The sequence below is a fragment of the Cavia porcellus genome, unplaced genomic scaffold (genome assembly GCF_034190915.1).
Source record: "Cavia porcellus strain 051 isolate PalLab524CR breed Dunkin Hartley unplaced genomic scaffold, mCavPor4.1 scaffold_26, whole genome shotgun sequence".
Classification (NCBI taxonomy): Eukaryota; Metazoa; Chordata; class Mammalia; order Rodentia; family Caviidae; genus Cavia; species Cavia porcellus.
In genome coordinates, this window is record NW_026947509.1 from 51230489 (window position 1) to 51253188 (window position 22700).

General features: G+C 35.2%; 1 protein-coding gene across 2 annotated transcripts in view; it reads left to right on the forward strand.

The window, feature by feature from the left end:
* The window catches only part of Spag16 (sperm associated antigen 16), a 997476-nt gene that overhangs the window by 728112 nt on the left and 246664 nt on the right, over positions 1-22700 (forward strand). The window lies entirely within an intron of this gene.

Here is a 22700-nt window from a genome sequence, read left to right on the forward strand (position 1 = left end):
ATTGAGCTGTTATAAACATGTATCACCATATTTTGATTTCTTTAAATCGTTCAGAAAGATACCTAAAATGGGAGGAGGTGGATCAAATGGAATTCCTATTTTCATGTTTTGGCAGAATCTTCACAAAGGCTCTCCATCATGGTTGTGGTACTTTACATTTCCACCAACAGACAATGAAATTCTGTGAGGAATAATGTTGGTATTTTTATTAGAATTTCATATATATATGAGATGCATGACCATTTTGACAGTATCAATCCTATCCAAGTGAAGGTATATCTTTCTATTTTCTGATATCTACTTAATCCTAATGAACTTTTCTTAATAAAAGATTTTTTGCTTTTCTATGTGAACTTTTAAGATTCTTTCATTGTGTTGATATTTGAGATTTTTGACTATGATACATTGTGGGCAGTTTCTGTTTCAATCATAGTTATTTGACATTCTGTAGACTTGCTTATATGTGTGCTGAGTTCTCTTCTCATACTTGGAGCATTTTCTGCTATGGTTTCTGTAAAAAGATTTTTTTATTCCAAGTGTGCTAGCCTCTAATTTGTCTCTAGCTCAGCTGGCCGTAGGTTAGTCTTTTTAGCTTTATCTAGAAACTACTAAGTAAATTTTTCTTGTTCTCTTGTCATTTTTAAGGTATCCTTGAGGACATCATTGTATGTTTCTATTCTGTCCTTGATGTCTGAGATTCTTTCTTCACGTTGATCACATCTGCCTGCTGTTTTTGTATTCAGGAGAATTCTTTATCACTCTGAATTCTGTTTGGCACCTTTTCAAGGACTTGGAGTCCCTTTTTATGTAAATTTGTCATTCATTTTTTTTTCAGCTATCCTGATTTTTTATCTATTCTTTTATGACCTCATCGTTCATGTTGTTTTTTAGTTTCACTGTCTTTTGAGTAATGTCATGTTTGAGCTCACCATGTTTCCTTGCTTCTTCTGTAATTATCACAGCAGGTCAGCTCTTTTGTCTTTGAAATCCTCTCTGTTGGTGCTTCTTTTACCTGCTGCGGAGTGTTTGGAATCTTTGGACATATTTGTCACTTTGTCATTTCATGTTTGATTTGGACATGTATGCAGAGGGTTAAAGATCAAAGAGAGTGAAGAGAATGTGTTACTGTTATAAAGAGCTCTTTAGTTAGTTTCAGTTTTCCAGTGATGTGATATTGGCTTTATTTGTCAAGAGATATTGCCAACCAGTTCCACCTATTCAATTTAATTGTGTTAGATGCAGTCACACTTCTAGAAGGAGAGAATTTCTACCAGTATAACAGCATCAACAATTCTAACCATACACCATCTCTAAACATAAAAGTTTTAAAATAATTTTCCCTTTTTAGAATACCTCACAGACTATATTGTTAACTGCAGTTTGTCTGTGATCTGCATGGTTGGGGGAAGTGATAAAAGTAAGGTGCTATGTCAGTGGGAAGAGGATGTAAGAAACATGTTCAGAGTGGAAAAAAGACAGGAGGTAAGACTGTTGGAATTGTTTTATAGCCAGGGTAAATCTCAACTCTGAGAGGGGCACGTTGTGAGAATATTTGTGTAGGTAAGCATAGGTATGCAAATAGGTGGAAAGTATTTAAAGACAGAGAGGCTATGAAGTTTTTGGAACACATATGTGTGAGGGATGAATGAAAAAGCAAAAGAGAAAAAAAGCAGTAAAAGTGGGAAGAAGACAAAGGGGATAATCGTAATAAAGTAAAATAAAAACAACACAAATAAGCAAGGAATAATTGGAAAATAAAGAGATATCCCAGAACAGACAGGAGCCTTTTGCTCCCCATGAGCAACTGGTTATAAGGATCCCTGTTACATTACTATTTTGTCTCTTGCTCTTTACAATAACAATAATAACAACAACAACAAACTTTACACAGTTTTTGTAGTGTTAATTCACAGAACTGTCTTGTTATGACTTGTGTCTAGATGTCCCCCAAAACCCCATGCATTCATAGGTGGGGCTTTTTTAGAGTTTGTGATCGATTAATGATGCAATGCTAGGATTAAGGATGCTAGGATTACTAAATTACTCCACTGATTGGTTTGGATACAATATAAGGAACAGAAAGAGGCTTATTTTGTCTCTTGCTTGGTTTGCTACCTTCTGCCCACCATGAACAGTTTCTCCTTTTCAATGCTGCCCTGCCTTTGGGCCAGCTAATTATGGACTGAAACATCTACCAACTGTGAGCTAAATGAGCCTTTCCTCTGTTAACTTTGGGTGCTGGTTATTTTGTCCCCCCCCCCAAAAAAAAAGTAACTAAAACATCTCTCTGCACTGAAGTTACATTCTTATTACGAGCAGCCATGTACTTTGCCTCCTTGGACCACTCAAGTGCCTGCCCAAAGTGGTGAGGGGCAGATTCATCTAGGTCTGCCTCCTGGCTACAAACTACATTCTGGATATGACAAATGTAGGCCTCAGCGACAGTCTCACATTCTTATTGTCTCAGTCATTTTGGGAGGAATTTGATGTCCAACTCCCAGTTCTCCATCAACTTCCACCCAGGATCTCATACCCACGCCTGCTCCCTTCACTGCCAAGCAAACATGGTGGTCATCTCCCTGTCTTCCCTTCTTCCTTACCTAGAACATTGCCAGAATATAGGTGCCCAGGTGCTATTCTGTGTCCTTCTTCCCAGAATCCTCTATCTGTCTCTGTCTCAAACCTGCTTGTAGAACTGTCCTGCTCTCAGGATCCACAGAGGGTCACTTCTGCTAGCGTGGGGTGGAGGGTGGAGGCCAGTCCTCAGGCCATCTAGGCCTTTCTGTTATTTAGGGAGGTAACAGGGAAGCACCTGCTTTGTTCTGAAACCACCATTCACCCTTTTCTCCCCTGTGTCTCCAGGGCTTCCTCTCAGTGGGACCAACCCTGCCTACTGCTCCTGATGTTGTGCATGCTTATTTGTTGTGTATGTCATTTGTTCTATGCCTAGAGTGGGGCCCTGGCCCTCCCCAAGCCTTTTCCCAGTGCAACCTTAGAAATCCTCTGAGCTGGACACCAGTCTCTGCCTTGCCTTCTATACAACACCCACACTCCATGTTCTAATCCATTTATTTGATGCAGTCCCAGGTCCCCTGCCCTCTGCAGCATCCCCAGCCCTGCCACATGGGAGTTTCCTGTGTTCATGGATGCTACAGTGAATGACTCACAAGTGAAATACTGATTATATGTGTTTGGGGGTGTGGCTACTTATCTGTGTGTGTGTCTGGGAAAACTTCTCTCTCCTCACAGTTTCCCACTTGCAGAAACTAGAGCATAGTTGCTTTCAAAACCTAAGAGTATAGTAGTGTTGTCTCATAAACTGTTTCACTCCTTTTGACTTCTCTGAATCCCTGGCCTGAAATAGCTCAGTCACCATGCCTGGTATGGAGATTAGAGTGCTTGTGAGTCTATTCCATCTGCCATTTCTCCACTGAAAAGGTGACTGCCTCAGTCCAATCCTCTTGCAGGGTGACAAATATGCCAGGTCTGGGGTGCAGTGATCTACTGTTAGGGACCCCTGCAGAGGACCTCAACCTCCTGCAAGGTGTTGCAGCTCACAGAGGAAAGAAAGAGCAAGAGACAAAATAGTAATGTAACAGGAATCCATATAATCAGCTGCTCATGGGGAGCAAAAGGCTCTAGGCAGCCAGAACCTTGGTATTTATTGATTACATCTGTGTCAAGAACAATGGGTGAAGGGTAAAGGCAATTATAGTGGGCTGGTAAGAAGAACAAAGCTTGCAAGGATGAGACAGTCATCAGTAAGGAGATTGTAGTTTCCTCAGAGGAAACTATTTACTATGACTACTGTGTTGCTTTAAAGGTCCTTATCCTCAGTCCTCACAGGTCTTATCCTGCCTGCGGAGCTCCACAGTGTTAGTTGTAGGGTTTAGCTGTGAACAGAAAAAGCAGGGACTCTCTGAGTTCCAATCTGGCTGAAAGAGTAGGACAAGAATGACCTTAGATGTCCTCTAGACTCAACTTATAATCTGTAGCCCCCAACAATCCACTTTCCTTTCACCCTATCCCACCCAAAACACTGGATTTTGAGTTCAGGAAGTTGTTTTCTTCTTTTATTCTCTTACATCATACTTTATCTTTTCCTCCTTCTTCATGGTACCTGGATCTCTCCAGGGCCAATACAGAGACCTTTACCCTTTCTAGAGTTCCTTAGGTAAACATCTTTTCTCTCTATTCCCAAATTTTAAACTTCAGTAATTCCTACAATCTGCAAGGTGCATGGTTTCAGACATGTATCATTTTTTACCAGGTATATGAAAGTTAGAGGCAATGCAATTATCATATTTATTGGTAATTCCTCTTTTAGCATAAATTTAATATTTTTTTCTATATATGGATCATTTGATTTGAATTGAAAAAGTTTTTACCATATATGTGAAGTTCAGTAATGAGGTTTCTACTTAAAAATTCTTTCTAAGCATTGACTATGTAAATCTTGCCCACTGTCTCGAGTTATTTTTCCCTCATGGCTGAGACAAAATACCTGATACTCAAAATTAGGGAAGAAAAGGTGGGGGACTTAGCTCAGTGGCCTAAGCACCTGTCCAACTAGTGCGAGGTTGTAAGTTTGATCCCGGGTACAAAAAAAAAGAAAAAAATAGGGAAGGAAAGGTTTATTTATCTTACAGTTTTTAAAGATTTCAGTCCATTATGAGCTGAGTCCATTCAGTCCAAGGCAGGCTGGCATGGCACTGGGACAGCTGTTCGGGGTGGCCAAAGGCAGCAAGAGTGAAAGTGCAAAAATGGGAAGAAACATGCCTTCTTGCCTCCCAGATATTGTATGTTGCTCTGACCACAGATGGGTACAGGATCCACACTACCAATCCCAGTGATAGACAATGCACCAACCACAAATGCTAGATTCAGCTGCCTCCATGACTGCATGAGATTTTGGGGGCCACATAGGCATAAACCATAGCACCCACTATTGTAAATGCTGAGTTTTCAGCAAGGAAGAATACTAAATATTGTCTTTAGTAACCTTATAATGTAATAAGAACCAGAAAAAGTAAGTAAACAAGTGGATACTATCAGGAATAAGTTTTCATACATTGAAGTGAATTTTTATTTAACCTAATTCACAATTCAGTTTATTCTGAATCCTAAAGCTTAAAACAAGTGATTGCTATGGAAATGATTTGCTTAATTGAACTATTTGCAATTGCTATATTTGTTTGATGCCACATTCCATGTTTAAACTTAAAATACAGTCAATGTACTACCCACAAAAAAAGAAGAATTCTATCAAGAATATCAGAGTGAAAAATGGGTATTGAAGTGATAGTGGGTAGAATAGCTTGGGGAGATGAGCACCCTGAGAAAATGATATTTAAAGAAAAAAGAAGCAAACAGATCCAAGCAGAGTCAACAACAAAGTTTTAAGTTCCTGGAGGAAGATCATCATCTGTGGTAGAACAGGAAGTCCAGGACATATTCACTGATCTAGGAGTAGATTAAGCAGGTGGAATATCTTGCATTTGGTAGATAACTGGTAATTTTGGTTGTTTTCATTACTTAAATATGGCATAGTTGAGGCAAGTTATTAATAACTGCATAGCACTATCTGTAGTGTCCAAGATGTTTAAATTTACCCTACCTATGAACAACATAGTATTGTCTTTTTAAAATTTCTTACAATTCTTATTTCAGAAATTGTTTACAAATATTGATTAGAAAATATCAGAAAGTCACTAGATTAAAACTCAAAGGATATTTAATAGGATGCAGTTAGGGCAATGTGACATGAAGAAATTTGGTGTCTCTTATTGCCTTTAAATTTTATTTAAAAATTTATAGCATCTCACAGTCTCCTCACGGTTGTTCTAAACTGATAGCTGCCTCAAATAGTCAAAATTTGTTTACCATTTTATAAGAAATAATGTCACTGCTCAGAATATTTGACCATTGAGGCAAATCATTTTCTAACACAGGTTCAGTTAAACAAGTTTCATAGCACAAAAGTCAATATCAACATAAAATTATATACCACCTTTCCATAATAGTAAGTTGTAATCAATGTTAACTCTCTTGTGATTTTTAAAAAATATGAAAAACAACATGTGTAATAAAACACCTGAGAGTTTTAGGTCTTTTAACAAAATAGAGATAATGTACACTGTCCCTGAATCACATAATTAGATCAAAAAGAATTGTCACACCAATTTACTCATAAGCATAATTACGGGAAAACTTGATTATCTATTTAATGTGATTTTCCTCACTTAATTGTACGCTCTCTGGTGAATGTGACCCTATGAATCCACACTTTAATAAGTGACTGTTAGTTAACATGCCACACTATTGTCAGAGTGGGAGAATCTACCCGTTTTCTGGAAGGGGTTTAAGTTGTATAACCAGAGTGAGCCTGTGTAAAAAATGTTTTAGAAATTGCATCTCCCAGCAAAATGGGCTGAAATTTCCTGTAGTAACTTTGACCATCATTTTGTGTCTCCAGTCTTCAGTCATTACCATCCTCTTGCCTTTCATCTCATTGGTTTCTATAGCTGTATCTAAAAGCTCAACAGTTTTCTAACCTGCTATATCTAGATTACATTCAGAAGCTTAAATTTACCATATTTTCATACAATAGTAATGTTTCTGTACTCCTTTCTCTTGTTTTTATGAAGTGGCAAGTGTTCTCTGACTTGCTATTTGTGTGATGGTGAAGCAGAAGTACTTTCATTTGTCACTTAAATTCCTATTTGCTTCTAGTCCTTTTGTGCCATCTTTGCTGAAAAAAATGTGAACCACAGTGAACCTTAAATATAGACTTAGCTTCCTTTTGATGGGGTTGATGTTAGAATTAGACACAATTACTCAAAATGTTCTTAAGCTGAGACTTAGAAATACTTCTAGCTTATATACTGAAATATATACTTATGAAAGAAACCAAATTATTAATATTAATATTTTATTATGTGATGTTTATGTACCTAAAATGGCAATATAAAATCTATGTCTTATGAGATTGTAACTTTACTTTCTCAAAAGGGCACTACATGAATACAATTTCATACCTTCTATGAAATATGATTGTTTTGCTATTGGGCAGCATAGGTCCTTGCTTTAATAGAAATGGAAATTAAACTAAAGCGCACATTTACAGAAGAAAAAGCTTTACTTGGAAAGTTGGGAGAAAGAAAGAAAAGGTTCTGCTTTACTCACAAAGCTGGAATGGGGTCCTATGGACTATTATCTCAGTCTTGGTGCCATGGTTCTGGAATCTTTAGGGTGGAGGAGGTATGGTTTTAGTCCCACGATTGTCTCTGTCTTGCTAATCTTTGGCCTCTGGGATTTTGCCTTTCCTGGAACCAAGTGATTTCAGATTTAGGACAATGACTGAAGGCTTCCAGTATAACTGAAGATCCCTATAAACCTCTTATCTTGGAGTCCTTTCAATATGGAAAAAGGGTGGTTATGAGGGCCTGAAGTGTGCGTGTGGATTGCATCATCTAAAATTCAGGGCTAAGCAACCCTGACAGGCCAGCTTGTAGACAGGCACTCTCCAGACAACCGTCATATCCCTATGTGGACCTGAGAAAAATATCTGTGTCAAGATTTGTAGTAGTCAAGGAAACAAAGTAAAGGCCAACCTTTGTTCAGCTTTTAGTTAACTATAGAAATTCGCTGGACCAAGTGAAGGTTATGGTTCAGAGCAAAAATGACTTTCAAGTTTGTTCCTGTCACAAAAGAAAACGCAAATTGTGCTTTTAATGAGTAACTGGCAATAGTCCTGAATTCCACTTCTCTCCCAGCACCCTGATGGTGTATGACTGTGTTATGACTACATCCTTTTCACCGGTGAAAAACAAGTTTCTGAACTATTAGAGGTAACAAATAGAAGCACAGCCCAAAAAAGTACAATTCTTATGAATTTTTAGTGAAATGTATATAGCTTTACCCTGTAGTCTATTTCTATGTATCAAATTATAATTTTTTTTTGTCTTTTTCATTTTTATCGATACCAGGGATCGAACTCATGACTGCCTGCTTGCAACGGAGGCGCTTATGCCGCTGAGCTAAATCCCCAGCCCCTCAAATTATAATTTTTAGGGTATTTTATACTGTTTATTCAAAATAGCAAGAGCCAGATGTAGCTTATGGTCATAAGTAGAACATTAATAGTATAAATATTATGATGACACAAACCTATCACAAATTATCATCTTTATGTACATTGTAGAATTACTCTGAATTTATGTAACTGTATTTACTTACATATTAAAAGAAAATAAATTCACTGCAGGTTATCCGAGAAATCTTACTTCAGTGAGTACTACATTAATCAATAATAATTGGCCACTTTGAAGAAGACTTTTGCCAAATACAGTTATACCTTAGGTTACTGTTGCAATACATAAAACAGATCTAGTAAAATTTGCTTGGAAACACATGTAATATTTTCTGTGGTGATAAAAGAGCAGAAACAATGCTATTAAAACCAGTAATTAACACTCCTCTCCAAATTTTGCTAATTTCTTTTATTCCCCATGAATGTAAACATTTGTACTTTCATAAAGCTATCGCTAAGCAATTACATGATTATTTTGAAATTACTAGATATATAATGTTACACATTTTTCACAGGGATCTGTATAAATGTTTGGGGGATGAAATCAAGAGAATAAAAACATCTTAGCTTTTCCAACCAGGAACAAAATAGATGTGTCTGGAAGTTTGCACTTTGAGCCTACATCAGCTGTTGATGTGGGATCCAGGATTTCAAGTCCCTCATTGACTTTTAGTCACTGCAACAAGTCTTATATTCTTTTAATTTTCATTCCCTGCCTTCCTCTCTCCATTACTCTGAGAATATAAAAGAACTGACTTCCTCCCTTGATAAAAGACAACAGATTAATGAATATAAGCACCTGCATCATTAAAATTGTCATCCCTGGTATACTATTTCAAGTGCAGTATCAAGGGTGGCTAGCTTTTACTCTTCAGGGGGTCCAGTGATCTTCAGTTTCTTATGCAAATTTATGCAAAAACTGCTCCAACAATATCACATGCTATTTATCTCATATCCTCACAGGATTACTATTTATTGATTTAGGAATAGGAGGTACATAGTGGGAGTAAGCTTAATTCTAGCTTAGCAAACAGAATGTTTGTCTACTCAGGGAAGAACGGAGTTTGAGAAGAAAACATGATATCTGTTATCAAGTGTTTTCTATTTTATTCTTATCTGTAAATATTTCTCAAATACAACTACAGGGAAATACATGTCATTTTGCTTAGGAGTTTCACAAATCAGCTTCTCTGAGATGACTGCATTGCTCCCAAGGTTCTAGCTCCATGTCTTACTGGTTTTCGGGTCACATCTCTTCCGTTCTCTCCTTCACTTCATCACCTGGCCCTAACAAGGAGTGCTTGCATGATCAATACTTGATGAATGACTATGAATTTTATCAAAGCTCTTTTAAAAAGTAGAGTAATTCTATCATCTTTAAAAATTGCATGCAAATAAAATACAAATTCCATTAGTCAGCTTGTTCTAACAAAAGAAAATGTGTTAGTGATACAACAAAAACGGAATATGCCAAAAAATAATAATAAATAGATAATAATAAGGGATGGATTTAGAGCAAGCTTGATTAAGTGGAACAAAGCTGTAGAAATTTGGCAGCTGTCAAATTTGCACTTAAAATCATTTGAATGATCTTTAAATCTCAAATTGGATTACTCATCATCATAGGTTGTTTTAGGAAGTATGCTTATTAAGGCAGGCTCCATTTAAATATAAGTGTATATGCTGTAAGTTTTTGTATGAATAAATAAATTCAGAAAAGATAAGTTTGTGGACAGCAGCAAAAATCTCTCAAGTTGGAGTCATGTCAGAAAAATATATACTGCGTGTGTGTCTCTATACAGTATGTATATCAATTACTTGGTTGTATGGTTGTATTAGCATTCATTGTATATATTTATCTTTTTCATTTCATTTTCATTTTCATTTTTATCGGTACCAAGGATCGAACTCACGACCGCCTGCTTGCAAGGCAGGTGCTTATGCCGCTGAGCTAAATCCCCAGCCCCTCATTGTATATATTTATGACATGATTGCTTTAATGCTGAGCTAGAGGGCTATTATCTTTGTGAAATCTCATATTAGTTTAATAGAAAAAATGACAAACTCTGAGGTCTAGTCAGGTTTTTCTTCATCTTTATGTTCACAGCCACTCACACCTTCCTCTTTCTTGCCTTATGCCTTTCGTTTTCACCTCCACTTCTGTTGATTGTAAGATCACTATTTCAAATTCAAATATAGGTTGCATCAAAATTAAATTAAAAAGCTCAGACTAAGGAGCCTCCATTTGATTTTCATGTTAATTTTTTTAACTTTCTATTTGTTTATCTAATAGATTTGGATTCAGATTGAGTTAAAGCTACCATTTACCTATGTGTATGAATCAGAAACAGCCTCCATTTTCCTGTATATAAAGTAGAAGTATTACCTAAAAGCTCATAAATTCTTCAGGTTAAGCTGGCTGGATGCCTGAATTGTTTTATTCCTGTAAATACTGATCAGCTTTGTTTTGGGATACTGTTAGATAACTTAGTGTTTAAACAGTATGCTTTCAAATCTTGTTAGATGAGTTTAGAACAGTGATCAGTCTAGGATTCACTACTTCCACAGTACTGAAGCAAGACCATTCTTTGTGTGTTCTAATCTACCTATGACTCCTAATCTTGAAACATTTCATCCTAGCTTCTGGGGAGGACGGCAGTCTGAGCCCTGCATGTGAACCTTTGCCGGGTCCCTGTCTAATCATTCCAGATTGTACTTTTCAGGCTCATAGATGGTTCCCACACATGTATATGCCAAATAATACACAGGTAAATACAGTACTAGAGGAAGTTACTCTGAAGACTTCGAGGGCTCTTTCTGAACAAGTTACCTATGCTGTACAGCGCCTTGCATGCTGGAGTGGCCTCAGTTTCCCTAGACTCATCTTCATCTCCTCGTTTTAAGGAGAGGGCCAAGCTCTGTATCAGTTTCTTCCTCCTGAGATTGTCAAGGTTGGTGCATCACAGCAATCTTCTGATGCTCCCTTCATTACTCTTCTGTCTCTTAGTGATTATTGTCCTTTGTTGTCTTATGTACGGAGTCTTGTTTCCTCTATTTTAATTTTCTTTCTGGTAATTAGGCGAGAAGGATATACAAGGTTCCTATTACTTCGCTGTGACTGGCAGTGCAAGTCTTTTTAGCATGTTTTTGAGTGACGACAGATCTAAGTGATAGAGATGATAACAGAATTATTTTTTTTAATTTAAAATTGGCCTTCCTTCCTATAAAAGATAAAGATTTAGAGTGTGTTTGCATTAGACTTAAATCACAATCCTGGTAAAGAATTTCATGCAAAGGCTTAGACAAGTTTCTTAATTTCTCAAGCCTTCCTTTTTCTATGGAACTAACAAACCTTTATATAGCTTGGAACAAGCAAACCTTTACATTTTCTTTCAGAAATATATCAGTAATCACTGATGCTTTCTTTAGTGATTGAGAAAAACAATATATATACATCATTTAGATGACTTTTTAGGAAAATAATAATTTCCTTTCAGCATCTAGTATTTCTAGACTCTGAGAATTTTTTGTGACTCTTTAGTTGCAAGAGGCTCAACAAGAAAGCAGAAATCTTCCCTTAACGTACATAGAAGTGCCAAGCTGCAAAACATGATACCACTCTCTCTTCAGTTTTGTTTTATTCTTACCTTATATCTTGTTGGTCATTCCTTCATATAGCAGAAACCCTACTTTCCTGCTTTGAGGATACAGTGTGTTCCTCTGTAATTATGTCACTAAAGATTGCTGCATTGGGACCAGCGTATCAGATGGAAACACCAAGGGCTTATGAGGCGAAGATCTCATACATGAATATCTGAAATAATGCCAATAATGACAGGGAAAATGAAGTAAATTCACATTAGAGTCAGAAAATTTATCTTTAGTGCTTTTAGAAGAGGTTCATTGCCAAAGGCAGAATGCACTAATTTCCATTTCTCCTTGAGATGTTAGTTTCAAAAATTGTTCTCAAAATAGGGAGACTCGGTGATTTATTGAAACACCTTCTCACCTTTATCTGCAGAAATCCGCAATGTTGTTTCTCTGTTGGCATGTAGGAAGTTGGGCTGATCTACACTCAATACTACCAGAATAATTATTTAATATGTACAAAACAAAAATCATTATCCTAGGTGTTGTGTGGGAGATTCAAACAAGCAAAGTATTTGTCCTTTTCTTTGCTGAAACAGAATGTAATTCATAAATCAAAATTTATATACACAATAGATAACTATTGATGACAGAAAAGTATCAAAAAACCTAAAAATCAATGAAGGTGTTACAATTTGCGTGTAGACGTTCCCTGAAAGCCTTTTTCAAAGGTGATTGGATCGAGAGTGTGTGAAGCTGGGAGTAGGGATGTGTGATTAGTAAATCAGTCCACTGATTGGTTTGGCAGAGTTCTGGTAGGATTAAGGGTATAAGGGACAGTAAGAGTTTTCTCTCCCTTGTTACTTTTGTTGCCTTGTGGCTACCATGAACTATTCTCTGCTGTGCCAACTTGCCTTGGAGACAGCCATCTATGGACTCTAACCTCCACAAACTGTGAGCTGTCTACTCCTTTTCGCCTTTAAGTTTGGGTATTGTATATTTTGTTCCAGCATTGAGAAAAGACAGATAGGGGCAAACTTATGTTCTCACCAAAACCTTCATGAGGGTGTTTACGGCAGATTTGCTCATCACAGAAGAAATTGGCAAGCTAGATGACTTTCAGCAAGTAAATGGGTAAAGCGTGGTATATCAGGTCAAAGGATTGTTATTCAACCCTAAAAAGAAGTGAGCTACCAAAAAGCAAAATAATGTTGGAGATATATTGCAAGATGTCAGTCTGAAAATGACATATTCTCTGTGATTGACTTTATGGCATTCTGGGAAACTATAGCAATAGTAGAAAGCATCAGTAGAGATTAGAGAGAGGGAAGTGTGAATAAATAAAGCATAAAGGAATTTTAGGACTGTGAAAATACTCTGCATGGTACTGTAATGATGGACACATATATATTTGTCCAAAGCTATAGAATATACAAAAGCAAGACTATGGACTTTGGCTGATTGTGAAGGTCAACATAGGTTTACCAGTTGGTTCTCTGATAACCAGCCTAGTGGGAGATGCTGCTAGTGGAGGAGGCTGTGCATGTTCAAGGGGGCAGGGAAATTTAGGAAACCTTCCTTTTAACTTTTCTATGAACCTAAAACTGCTCTAAAAAAACTAAATTTTTAAAAAATTGATGAAAATATCTAGTATAATTTTTGAGAGACCTTAGTCACAAACCTTAGCAGAAATTTTGCTTGGAGTGTTCAGCTATGTAAGGAATGATTTGTTCATTCTGTCATTCATTCACTCATTCATTAAAACATTTCCTAGGTTTATGAGACTCAAGAGAGACTCTTGTCCAAAAACACTTTTTGTAATAATGTGTTTTTTTTCCTCTTTAGTTTTTTATTGGTGTGTTCTTGCAGTACATAAAGCTTACAGTTCTGTGTGGTGTTGGGACATGTCCATGACACATGTGAATTCCTTTTATCATCCCTTTTCCCTTCTCTCTCTCCCCTCTGTTCATCTCTGGATCCTCTTCCCATCTGAGAAACATCTATCACACTACTTCTTATTATGTCTCTTTTAGTCTGATTTTTATTTATAATTTGGATTTGTTGTATAAAAGAAATCATGTGACATTTAAACTGGTGTATCTAATTTATTTCCCTTAACATTATGGTCTAAGGTGCAGCATTTTCCTACAAATGACTCACGTTTATCTTTCTTTCTTTATGGAAGGGTAATACTCCACTGTGTGTCTTTTATCTTATGCTCAAGGTGATGACTTGCACCCTGCATGAACAAGTTTATTTTAACTAATTAAAATTAAATAACACTAAACAACTTCTGTTCTTCAAGTATTTAATTTTTGTTATATAGCTACCTGGTTATCTGTTTAGTAATAATCCATAAGTATGATTTATTTGAAGAACAGCTAAGACAGTAATATGTGTGGAATTTGAGCTGATAGACAAAAAGGCAGATTAAGGAGAAGCTCAAAGTTACATTTGAAAAATTATTCTGCCATAGTCTTTGCAGGGTTTGTCAACCATGACAATACTGATTTAATGAACAATTAGACTGGCATAAGTTTTTAATTTTTAACGTTATTATTAGTACATGTTTGCAGTACACAACTACCTTCAGGAGCACATTTTAATTATTTTTACTTCCCTTTCTCATTCCATTCTGAGGGTGGCTGCTGTCCTGTGTTTCACATTTACCAGCCTCCTTGGCCTTAAACAACAGAATCTCAGTGACGCTCACTTTGATTATAACAAAGATATCTAAACCAAATGTATTGTGGGTGGAAAACCTACCCCTAATTGTGAGCCATTGCTCCAAGAATGGCCTTCGAAGACGTGGGACTGAAGATGGGGAATTTTGGCAGTTGTCCTTGTGTGAGATGATAGGGGCCTGACATAAGTGACTGTGTAGCATGGAGGCAGAATTCAAGGGAACTGGATTCAGAGGAAAGGGATGGAGAATGGGAAAACCAGCTCTGGCATTTTCAGGGCATGCGGAGCCTTTTATTGAAATGAGAAGTAGAACCAAAGGATCAAGTTTGAAGAAACAATTAGTTTGCCTTTGAATAAGCTGACATTGAGATAAGGAGATATCCAGTGGGTAGAGGGAACTGAAGACCTAAACTCAAAAGAGGTGTGAGTTGGATTTGTACACCTCTAAATAATGGGAATGTCTCATTTTTTGCTCCTAGGAATCTAAATTAAATAGCAAATGTCAGTGATCTACAAATATAGGCCTTTTGAACCCATTTAAAATACAACACTAGTTCTATTTTTGTTTGTTCCTGATTTCATGGGGAATCAGAACCTTTTAGGTCTAACTACATTGGCCTACTTTGTATTTCCTTCTTTTCCAGACTCCTGGAGAATTTTCAGATTTTACCTCCTTTTTTCCATTCTAACTCTATAGTTTTTTTGCCTGAATTGTGCCATTAGGCACTGAAGAAATGGCATAATGACCTATTGCACAGGGCTGCATATGTCTGTCCTAAGAGAGATGCTAATGTATCAGAACTAAAAATGTTTGAAATACTAATTTTCCTCCTAATGAGCCCAAACATTTTATTATGGTTATACCTTAATACCAAGTTGCAGGTCATTACCTCCACATATTGAAAGCAGCTGATGTTTCCAGGGCTTAATGTTTCTTTCATCAGCCTGATGACCACTGTTCTTGTCCATTCCGCACCGGAGAATCTTAGGGAGTGAAAATGAGGTCTCTTGGTAGATATTGTGAATTATGTTTTGATCTCATTATTCATTCAAAATATTGTAGATTATAAGAATTAATATATATGTATATATCCCATGAAATTTGAAATTATAATATGGAAGGGAAAAAGTAAAGTGAATCATTCTACTACCTAAACAGTCAGTTCAGATTTAGTTCCTATGATTAATTTTCAATAAAGTCTTTATACAGTATAATTTTGCTATTTTTCTCATTCTGTTTATTTTTCCTTAACACTAATAATTTTTGACAATACTATCTTAAAAATAATGTAATTCTTTATATAATTATAAACAGTTATATAATTATATGTTGTAGTTTTATATGTGTGTATATATATGTATCATTATTTTCTTATATCTTAACCATTTTATAAAAACTAGTGTGAGGAACATTTATATGATAAATATTTATCTAAGTTGTTGACTACTTAAGTATATTCCACTGGGAAAATTTTTAATTAATTAATTTAATATTGCAGTACAGGGATTGACCTAAGGGTCTTGGCACTGAGCTACATTCCTAGCCCTTTTTATTTATTTATTTTTAAAATTTTGTTTTGAAATAAGATTTTGCTACAGTGCCCCAGTGGGACATCAGAGACTCCTTCCTCAATCTCCCATACTGCTGGGGTTATCAGCTTGCACCACTGTGCCAAGCCAATATTTTAAAGCATTCGTGACATATTAGTTTCCCAAAATAAAATGGAGTGGATAAAATTTCAGCCTCCGAGGTCAACCAGGCAGTATATAAATCTTTGTTACAAATCATTCTATATATGTAATTTTAGGGAAATCATATTACCTCTGTAAGCATTTTTTAATCTATAGAATGAAATTGTTGCACATAATGAAATTATCCTTTAAGTACTATTACATAAAAATAAAAACTATTAATTTTAACCAGTTACTAGAGCAGACATAAGAATACAGTGCTCTTTAAGTGGCATCCTTATCAACAGCAATATTATGAAAAATATATTCTAATTTGATAGAACAAAATAGGCATTTGTTAATTGAAAACTCCAAAGTCAAACTACTTTAAGCAAAATTAAGATATTCATTGGTTCCCAAAATGAAGATACAGTCTGGCAACACTGGAGTTCTTCTGAAGCCAAAACCAATGTGGCACTCTCCTTCCTGGATGGTCCTAATTGTACAAGTTACATTATTGTACTAGACCTGAAGGTTACAAATAAAGTAAACATGTGTGCTGAAATTATATTTTTTGTGTGTGAATTCTTTCAGAGAGGAGGATCTCTCTCCTCTCTTCCTCTCCTCTCTTCTCTCCTCTCTCACCTATTAGTTTGAAAAATATGGAGATGTGTTCTTGTTGATTTAGCCTGCACTTTAAATATTTACTCTGTCCAGGGACATGGTTTTCTATGAGGAGATCAGCCACAGTGTAAGGGATAAGAAACAGTCCTGCAAAAGAAAGAAAATTGGTTTGGCCACTAGAGGAATGTTGGACTGAGTAGCCAAACTAACTGGATCTACTCCAAAGAAGCTGTGGGTGTTTGAACTTGCTTAATTAAATGCCAGTACTCTCCCCACCTGCAGTTTGCTTTCTCTAGTTCCACTTACTTGCAGTCAAGTGCGTCAGAAAATCTTATTACAGTGCAGTGAGGAGTCATTTTTATGAGTTTAGTTTCAGTAAATTCTATCACATTTTATTTCCTGTTAATTTTTGTTCTTTAACTTGGTGGTATTTCTTCTTCTTTCTTCTTTTTTTTTTTTTTTTCATATGGGAATTGAACTAAGGACCCCATGCTTACCAGGCAGGCACTGTGTTGCCGAGCTGTATCCCCATACCTTAATTTCTATTCTTCTAAAAAGAGGACATCTTTAAGTATAAATGCACATGAAATTATAAATTTCCATTAATGATGGCTTCAGCTTCAGTCTACAGTATATGAATGAATTCGTTTAGATTGATTCTAAACTTGCAATTTACAGTTGTGTAGCTTTTATAATATTTGTTCTTTGCCATTTTGAAAGATTTATATTGTGTCCTATCATATATTTTATATGTATGGTACTTGATGATATTATAAACTTGATGTATATTTGGTTTGTATGCTTATATCAAACATTTTATTTATGTTGCATGTTGTATATTCTTTTTTGGCTTTTTCCCCTCTTTTTTTGCATGGTCTATCATTCTGATAAATGTGTCTTCCCTATTATTTGGGAAAATGATGATTCTCCTCTGAAGTTTTGTTTTTATCTTTTGAAAATTGTTTTGCAATTACATAAAAATCAGTACTTACATGTTGTTGATGGAGTATTTCTTTTATTGTTCTGTAGTAATTAGCACACTAGTGCTAAATAATTTTTTGTGAGATTGATATCCATTCTCTTATTAATTAGTAATTAATTTTTATTTTATATTCAATTTTAATATTAAGATTATTTTATTATCGATGCTTCTTTTTAATGTTTTCTTTGTAAATTGCATAATTATATTCTTTTTTAAAAACCATTTTTGCCTTTAATTTAGTATATTCTCTTTAAGTATATTGGTGTACATTTTTATGATTATATATTGGTAAGTATTACTATTAACGATTTATTGTGGCTTTTGTTAATCATTTCTCTCTTTGCTTTTTTAAAATTTATTTTTTAAGTTTGTTTAAGAATAAGATTTGAAGTTAAGTGTTAGATTGATGTTTTTCTTTTTATAGTCAATGAATAATCTCAATAATAAAATTTTAACTTTTTTAACATTTGTACTTAGCATTATGTCTCCTGTACCTGCTATCTTTAGGAGCCTTCTCCCTTTTTGGTAAAATTCAAGCATTAAGTATTGTTTCCACAAGATAAGTTAGATTTAAATGTTTTTAGTTTTAAAAGTCTGAAAAAGTATTCGGTCTGTGGTGACTTTAGTTAAGCATACAATCTTGGTTGAATTTAATTTCACATACAATATGAACATTATTCTGGCAATTCCTTTTTGTTATCAGTACACATGGTTTTGTTCATATGTAGCATCATTTTTCACTTGTAAGTAACTTTTCTTGCATTTGTAATTTTGGCACATTTTCAATACAGTGTGTCTAAGTGTAAATGTGGTTTTATTTTTCTGTATGGGAGGCCTGTCACTAATCTCCGCTGAGAGCCGGGGGACAGCCACATTATATCTTTCTTGAAATCTGGAATAGTTTCCAACAATGTACCTTTCACTGCTCTTTTTGTCTCTATGAGATCCTTGTTTGTTACACTCCTTTAACACCAGACCTCTCAGAGTGCACCTCTCGCTCTTCAGTCTTTAAAGAGTTTACAAATGTGCTTTCATCTTTTTATCTCTATGTCCACAATCGAGCTGAGTTTCTCAGATGGTAATCTCAGTTCACTCTTGTTTGTCTTCGTCTAGGCTGGAGTACATGCCATGCCGTGAACCTTTTCTGTCCAGCGACTGACATTTCAATTCTCTTGGTTTTCCTCAAGTCATTTGAATTATTTTGGCATGTTTCCTTTTATCTAATGAATATTAGTTCTTTGTTAAAATCTTAGAGATTTTTAAAAATCCTTTTCATAATTTGCATAATTTTAATCTACTCAAACTAATTTCATCTTTTAATTTTTGACTGTCTTTACCTACTTTAAATTGCTTTGCATTTTTTGGAAAATGTTTTGTTTCTTTATATGTATGAGTGAAAGGACTGATTTTCTTTTTCCTTTTTGTCTTCATTGATCTCTGCTGGTGCTCGTTTACCCTTTCACAGCATTCAATGCTGCATCTATGTTTCTCTGTCCCAGAGTCCCAGACTAATAGACCAGGCTTGCCTAGGACAATTTTTATATTTATGATTCAGGAAACCTGCCCTCTAGTATTGAAACCAGAGACACAGTCCCCCAGTGTGTGGCTTAGTTCAGCCCAGGTTGTGAGATTATATATGAACTGCAGATTGCTTCAATATATAGCATCATAAAACGCATAGCTTCAAAAAGTGTTAGCCAGCAATTTTTTTTCAAGTGCCAGCAATTTTTGACAGTGTCATTTTACCAGAAATTTTAAATTGCCCGTGGTTTTAGCAATAAGTTGGCTTTTATCTTCCTTCAGTTAAAAGCCCTTTTAGTTTCTGTTGCCCTACGAAGGCTAAATGACCAGGGTCTGGCTCTTATATGGTTTGTGTCTTGATAATCCCCAAAGCCTCATGCAGTCGCAGAGTTTTTTTCAGAGATGTCTGAATTAGAGTGTGTGATGCTGGGATAAAGGTGTGTGATTATTAAATCCATCCAGTGATGGTTTGGCTCTACCCAGAGCCCAGCAGGCTAGCTAGAGTATACACGGGCAGAAAGACACTGGTAGGGTGTCTTGTTCCTTTACTACCTCTGGCCGCCTTCTGGCCCCACCCTCCGTTCTTTTCTTCTTCATCTTTTTTTCCGCTACCTTGTGGGCACCATGAACTGGTCACTTCTGTGATGTCCCTCTGACATGTGTCACTCTCTCATGGATACAACCTACTTTGGACAGAATCCTCTAGGAACTGTAAGCTCAATACACCTTTTCCCCTTTAACTCTGAGTATCAGGTACTTTTGTCTCAGTAAGGAGAAAAGTAACTAAGACAGCTTCCAAACCCAGAACTTAGAGGTCATTGCCTTCATCCCAACTCTCTGTCTGTTTCTGTTCTTTATTATGAATATTGTTCCTAATATACTATAATCAAATGTTTTAGGCCTTACACTTTAAAAAATCATATTCATATACCAGTTCTCTGAGACATAATATGGTACAGTAGTGAACAAAGCCAAGTAGTTTCAAATATTGCCTATTATTTTTAATTGTGTGGTTTGTGGCAAGGTAATTAAGTTTTCTTGGGCTCTAATTCCTCATTCATAAAATGAAGGTAATCAATTATTGCAAAGTAATTTTTTTAGAAATATTTGATATTTGTACACAGGTTTATGTAAATGCTTAGCATCTTGAATGCAACATAGTAATTACCCAACAAGTGGTAGTTGTTATTTTTTACTTGTCTCATTTGGTAGTTATATTTTAGGATCATCTGGACCACAGTCTTTCAATATACTTTTTAATTCTTCTAGAATATATTTCTATATAGTTCTACATTTCATATAGTTCTATATGGTGAGGCAGAATGAAACATTTGACACATTGTATAGTTGTGAGAACCAGTTGTGATATTAATTAGAGGCATGCTATAAAGTAAACTGGAAGGTACTGTACAGATATATCATTTTGAATCTTGTAACCATGAAACAGTTTTTCTTGAGCTTCAGATCATTTAATTTACTATGATTTCTAAAAAGTCTTTTAAGTCACGTAGTATGCACTGATTATTCTCTAGTCTTCTATATTCATTAATTATCTATTCATAATCAAATGCCTAACAGGTAGCGGATACTAAAAGTTCCATAGATTCAGGGTTACAAAGCTAGGCACAGATTAAACCTTACAGCTCTCCTGCCAACTTCCTTTGGTAGTTCCCCCATCTCAGCATCAGTACTAGTAGCTTGATACATTTTAAAACTCCATGAAATAAGTAATGCAGTGGGTGGTAGCATTTTAAAAATACATAAATGTTATGTTTGACAAATGTAAGTATTTGTAATTATGGTTCACATTTAAAACTTAATATACAAGATTTTATAAATGCATTTCCTCATTTGTCATTGTACCTGTGTAGTCTATATTTTTAATCAACATAGCCACAGGTTTTTTGTATTTCTTTTAAATTTTATTTAAAGAGGGGAAAAAAACCAAAACAGTATAAGGGTACAAGTAATATAGAATTTCAAAAAAAATAAACAGTAAGAAATCACTAGTTAATAGATTACATATTGTCATCTTAGAAATAGTTGTTCAAGTTACAGGATTAAAGCATGCAAAGTGAACATTCAGTGAGACTGCAAACAGTTGTGTTCAGTGATCCAACAAAAACTTAGTAATATGGTCATCTATCTTACACACCTAAACACACTTGCAATTGTATCCTTCAGAGCACTTCCTTTTCCTCTCTTTTTTACTATAACATTTATACATTTTGGGTTTTATTACTCCCATAGTTCTTATTACTTTTTTGGGGGAGAGAATAAAACCAAATGTGGCAAAACAAAACAGTCAGTCAAAACAAAGGATGGACATAGCACATGATGTAAAAACAGAATATAAGGTAATCAACAATGGTTACCATAATGCTTCTTGCTACCTTAAAAAGAATTGCCTATATCATTAGGTATAATAAAATTGAACAAAACAGTTGAACAGAACAAGACCAATAAAATCTAAATATTGGAGACATTACAGGATTTCAAAAGAAGATAATAGTCAAACTAGAATGGGCGCCATAGTGAATCTTACTGCCTTCAAAGTAGTTGCCTATACCCTCTAAACTTGATACTATCAAACAGAACAAAACAGAATATAATCAGTCAAAACAAGATGGTGGGAGCAATGCAGGGCTTCAAAACAAGTAAAAAGTTACTATAATATATCCTACTAATTTTTTTTTATTTTTTCCCTTAATTAAAAATAATAAATAAATTTTTAAAAAAGGGGGGGGAGATTGAGGTAAAAGAGGACATAACAACATAACAATACAGGTCAAAGCAGAACAATTTAATCAACATAGAGTTTCACCACAAGATAACCCAACTTAATAGTAGTTACCATAGTGTCTCTTTCCTTGAAATATTTGAGTATAACTGTATACTATACCATCAAACATATCAAGACAGAGTGAAACCATTCAAGATGATGAAAGTATTACAGGTTATTTAGAACCAGCTAACAGGAAATGAACACTGGTTTCTATATTATCTCTTTGCCTATAAAAATTTCTGTCTATACTATCACAAATAATAAAATCCAGTAAAATACAACATGATAAAACCAATAAAGACAGAAGAACAACAGTTTGGTAGGACTAACATAACCATAGTTTGGCATGAATTTTCACGTTTTACATTAGGCCTATAATTTTTATTTTAATGTGTTAAAAATTATTCACCTGAAGTAGTCATTCATGTATTTTACAATTACTTATTGAACATATACCAATTATTCTAATTCATAGGGAACCACTGTTAGACAAAACAACATATCTATTCTTAGTTTATTAGCATACATAGGTGTGCAGCTTTGATGTATACTTATTTATTTAATTGTCTACTAAGCAGTATAACTCTTTGAGAAGAGATCTTTGTATATGTCTTGTTTAGCTTTAAAGAAACTGTGCAGAAAGGAAGTGCTGCTTTCAGGAACCTAAAATTATTTTATTTATTTATATGGAGTTCTGTAGCTTAACTTTATAAAAGAAGATAGGAAAAAAGGCACACACACACACACACACA